Source organism: Perca flavescens, chromosome 14 (genome assembly GCF_004354835.1).
Source record: "Perca flavescens isolate YP-PL-M2 chromosome 14, PFLA_1.0, whole genome shotgun sequence".
In the NCBI taxonomy this organism is placed as follows: domain Eukaryota; kingdom Metazoa; phylum Chordata; class Actinopteri; order Perciformes; family Percidae; genus Perca; species Perca flavescens.
Genome location: NC_041344.1, coordinates 1,977,048 through 1,982,047, shown reverse-complemented (window position 1 = coordinate 1,982,047; position 5,000 = coordinate 1,977,048). Strand labels below are relative to the sequence as shown.

At 43.4% G+C, this 5,000-nt stretch overlaps 1 protein-coding gene across 1 annotated transcript in view; it reads left to right on the top strand.

The window, feature by feature from the left end:
- Positions 1-2,541, top strand: part of cdc42se1 (CDC42 small effector 1) — a 28,085-nt gene extending 25,544 nt beyond the window's left edge. The window contains exon 4 of the mRNA XM_028598088.1: positions 607-2,541. The gene's annotated coding sequence lies outside the window, so the exon portion shown is untranslated. The remainder of the gene's footprint in view (positions 1-606) is intronic.
- Positions 2,542-5,000: the final 2,459 nt, after the last annotated feature.

Sequence of the window (5,000 nt, the reverse complement as noted above, 5' to 3'; positions counted from 1 at the left end):
AGAGTTAGACGAGTCCATACACACACTTCTCATCTCAGTGCGTGCTGTAACGCTGTCTGACGGCCCAACCGTTAGCCTAGCTTAGCACAGATCCTGCAGGCGAATGGCTCCAACTAGCCTACTGCTCCCAATAAGTGACAAAATAACGCCAACATGTTCCTATTTACATGTTGTGATGTGTAGAGTCACAGCGTTCGCAAATAACAACGTAACATAAGACACAAAGCCATCTTTTAACCGTAAACAAACCGGGAACTATATTCTACTTGGGCGGAGTGATACGCTCGCAGCTTCGCCTGTCTGAGAATATAGTTCCCGGTTTGTTTACTGGTTAGAAGATGGCTTTGTGTCTCATGTTACGTTGTTATTTGCGAAACGCTGTGACTCTTCAAATCACGACATGTAAATAGGAACACGTTACGTTAGTTTGTCACTTATTCGGAGCAGTAGGCTAGTTGGAGCCATTCACCCCCAGGACCTGTGCTAAGCTAGGCTAATGCTAGGTTACGGTGAATAAGATAAAATAACCCTTTAATCGTAGCTGAGGAACAAGTCCCGCTAGCAGCACGTCTTTTGACTTTGTTTGTTGTTTCTCTTGTTTTTCAGGAGTGTGTTAATCGGACGTAGACCTGCTGGCCGACCTTCTCTTCCCTCCTTCCCTCCTTCCCTCCTTCCCTCTCCTCCTTCCCTCTCCTCCTTCCCTCTCCTCCTTCCCTCTCCTCCTTCCCTCTCCTCGTCTCCGAAATCCGACCACCGGGCAAAACAAGACCTCTTCTCTAAACGAGGGCTGAAAATGTGGCTCGTATTATGTCGTTCCAGTATTCATCCACCAGCTCTGCATCAGTCTGTCCGCAGATATAAACCACACAAAGGACAAGGACTACATCTCCCAGCATGCCTTTTAAAGTGCACATCAAGGAGACATTTTTTTTTTTTTTTATAATTTTTTTGGAATTTAAAATCTAAGCCATTTGAATCGGAGTGAAGAATACAAGCTGTTTTCTCCACTCGCGGGCAGAGTTTTCTACCCCAACGTCAGTATTAAATCAACCCGACCGATGACATCACTGGACTCCATTTCCCAGAATCCCCTTCTATTCAGGATGTGCGGCAGAATGACCGAGTGTGTGTATTTAAGAATAAGAAAAAGAAATAGTGGCTCCGAAAGTGTTGCTTTTAAATTGTCACGATAAAGACTACATTTCCCAGCATTCATAGGGAGGGTAGAGTTTTTTCTCACTGCTCTGAGGGGTTGAGAAGAAATCCCTCAATCCTTCATTTTAAACCCTCATGCTGGTGGAAACCCTCCCAACCCAAAATAAAACAGCTTTTCCAATTCCCTCAGTGGACTACATTTCCCAGGATGCTTCACTCTGCTCAGCTGTGCTGTTACTTGTAAAAGATTATTATGCCTTTAGATGGACTCGGGACACACAGTTCAAAACTCCCTTTAGAAAATGAGCTGTTTTTGTAAAAGTTCTGTATTTCAACTCATAAAAAGATTTTCCTTCTCTTTCTGTTTTTGACTACTTGAACTGTGAGTCGGGGGCCCCAAAACGGGTCTTAATCTCGTACACTGTGGGACCCCAAGAAGACAGAAGTGTTAACTTTTAACTTTTTTTAACTTCAGGTGTCACTTTGGGACATTTTCAGGACTTTTTGTTTAAAATATTTCATCCTGCATTTTGGTGGGAACCCTCAGAGGTTGGCTGGGACACACAGTTCAAAACTCCCATTAGAAAATCAGCCGTTTTTGTAAAAATTCTCTATTTGAACTCATAGAAAAATGTATTTGTGATTTTTGGTCATGTGACTACTTAAACTGTGGGTTGGGCCCCAAAACGGGTTTTAATCGGACATATTTTGTGTCCCAAGAAGACAGACCTTTTCAGTTTTAACTTCAGGTGCCAGGCTGAGACACTTTCGGGACTTCTGTTTAAAATATTTCATCCTGTGTCTCGTGGGAACTCTCAGAGGTTGGCTGGGACACACAGTTCAAAACTCCCATTAGAAAATCAGCCTTTTTTGTAAAAATTCTCTATTTGAACTCATAGAAAGATTTCTTTGTGAATTTTGGTCATTTGACTACTTAATCTGTGGGTTAGGGCCCAAAACGGGTTTTAATCGGATATATTTTGGGGCCCCAGGAAGACCGAAATGTTAACTTTTTAACTCATGGACATTTCATAATGCATCTGGTGGGAAGATCAAGTTTTACCTGCTTTATATTTTGAGTATTTGAACATTTTCTACGCAGACTTTTCTGCTGTTTTTGGTTAATTTGCCGTTTGATTTTTTTTATTGTTGTCTTTCGCGCTGATGATGTGTGCTACTGCTTTGGTGCTAACTTGGGTCTCTTGGTATGTGAGTTGAAGGATACTTGTATTAAACTGGTTCAAATTCCCCAAAATCTTTAATTCGAGCACTTTATAAGAACTGTAACATCTGGATTTTAGAGTCCAAGCCGAACCCACCAAACTGTGTACAAATATCTGTATATTTAAAAAAATAGAATAAAATAAATCCCATTATATTTAAACATTTAACTGTATTTTCTGTACGATGTATGTCACTATATGTTTAAATATTACGGTCTAAATATTTCAAAGCTTTCTCTACAGTGTGAGGTTTCTAATTCTGTGTATGTGTGTGTGTGTGTCTGTGTGTGTGTGTGTGTGTGTGTGTGTGTGTGAGGTTTCTAATTCTGGTGATTTATATGAAATTTAATTGATTTAGGTTTTAGGGTGTTTTTTTTGCCTTCAAATAGTCTGAATTCAAAAGATATTCAGTCGAAAAATGTAAATTTTTGTATTTCAACTCATACGAAGACGTGTGTGTGTGTGTATGTCTGTGTGTGTGTGTGTGTGTCTGTGTGTCTGTGTGTGTGTGTGTGTGTGTGTCTGTGTCTGTGTGTGTGTGTGTGTGTGTGTGTGTGTGTGTGTGTGTGTGTGTGTGTGTGTGTCTGTGTGTGTGTGTGTGTGTGTGTGTGTGTGTGTGTGTGTGTGTGTGTGTGTGTGTGTGTGTGTGTGTGTGTGTGTGTGTGTGTGTGTGTGTGTGTGTGTGTGTGTGTGTGTGTGGGGTAACAGCAGTAACTCGACCCCTCAGCTGTTGTTTATATCTTCCCCTGGAGAGGTTGCCGTAGAAACCGCTGATTCCCGGTGTTTCCCCCGTCGCCATGGGGACTGGCCACTTCCTCACAACCCTCCCCCACACACACACACACACACACACACACACACACCCTCCCCCAAGAGGCCAAAGTCTCTATTTAAGGAAAATGTCTCAGCTGTGTTTGTGGTACGTTCGCTGGACTCCTCAGAGCGTGGGACTTCTGAAAGATACAGCTGGCTCATTACTCCCTATTCAATGCAACTAAGTAGATTTACTCCAGTACTGTACCTTTAAGTACCAGATGTTGAGGTACTTGTACTTTACTTGTCTGTGTGTGTGTCTGTGTGTGTATGTGTCTGTGTGTGTGTCTCTGTGTGTTTATGTGTGTGTGCGTATGTGTGTGTCTCTGTGTGTCTCTCTCTCTCTCTCTCTGTGTGTCTCTGTGTGTATATGTGTGTGTGTCTGTGTGTGTATGCGTGTGCGTGTGCGTGTGCATGTGCGTGTGTGTCTCTTTGTGTGTGTCTCTGTGAGTGTGTGTGTGTGTGTGCATGTGCGTGTGTGTCTCTTTGTGTTTGTCTCTTTGTGTGTGTGTGTCTGTGTGAGTGTGTGTGTGTGTCTGTGTGTGTGTCTGTGTCTGTGTCTGTGTCTGTGTGTGTGTGTGTGTGTGTGTGTGTGTGTGTGTCTCTTTGTGTTTGTCTCTTTGTGTGTGTCTGTGTGAGTGTGTGTGTTTGTCTGTGTGTGTGTCTGTGTCTGTGTCTGTGTGTGTGTGTGTGTGTGTGTGTGTGTGTGTGTGTGTGTGTGTGTGTGTGTGTGTGTGTGTGTGTGTGTGTGTGTGTGTGTGTGTGTGTGTGTGTGTCTGTGTGTGTGTGTGTGTGTGTGTGTGTGTGTGTGTGTGTGTGTGTTTGTCTCTTTGTGTTTGTCTCTTTGTGTGTGTGTGTGTGTGTGTGTGTGTGTGTGTGTCTGTGTCTGTGTCTGTGTGTGTGTGTGTGTGTGTGTGTGTGTGTCTGTGTCTGTGTCTGTGTCTGTGTGTGTGTGTGAGTGTGTGTGTGTGTGTGTGTGTGTGTGTGTGTCTGTGAGTGTGTGTGTGTGTGTGTGTCTCTTTGTGTTTGTCTCTTTGTGTGTGTCTGTGTGTGTGTGTGTGTGTGGTGTGTGTGTCTGTGTCTGTGTCTGTGTGAGTGTGTGTGTGTGTCTGTGTGTGTGTCTGTGTCTGTGTCTGTGTCTGTGTCTGTGTCTGTGTCTGTGTGTGTGTGTGTGTGTGTGTGTGTGTGTGTGTGTGTGTCTGTGTGTGTGTGTGTGTGTGTGTGTGTGTGTGTGTCTCTTTGTGTTTGTCTCTTTGTGTGTGTCTGTGTGAGTGTGTGTGTGTGTGGTGTGTGTGTCTGTGTCTGTGTCTGTGTGAGTGTGTGTGTGTGTCTGTGTGTGTCTGTGTCTGTGTCTGTGTCTGTGTGTGTGTGTGTGTGTGTGTGTGTGTGTGTCTGTGAGTGTGTGTGTGTGTCTGTGTGTGTGTCTGTGTGTGTGTGTGTGTGTGTGTGTGTGTGTGTGTGTCTGTGTCTGTGTGTGTGTGTGTGTGTGTGTGTGTGTGTGTGTGTCTCTTTGTGTTTGTCTCTTTGTCTGTGTCTGTGTGAGTGTGTGTGTGTGTGTGTGTGTGTGTGTGTCTGAGTGTGTGTCTCTGTGAGTGTGTTCGTTTTTCTTCTTCTGAAGGTGTTTTTGGGATATTTATTCTGACTTTTTAATCGCCTATTTTGAGTTCTTTTTGGGGGGGTAACTAAATATGAGCATTTTGTCGACAATTTTTGGCAAGTTTTTCTCCCCTTTATTCGGAAATTTGTTGTATTTACAGACTTTTATTGCAGGACTTTTACTGGTAACAGAGTATTTTTTTTACAGTGTGG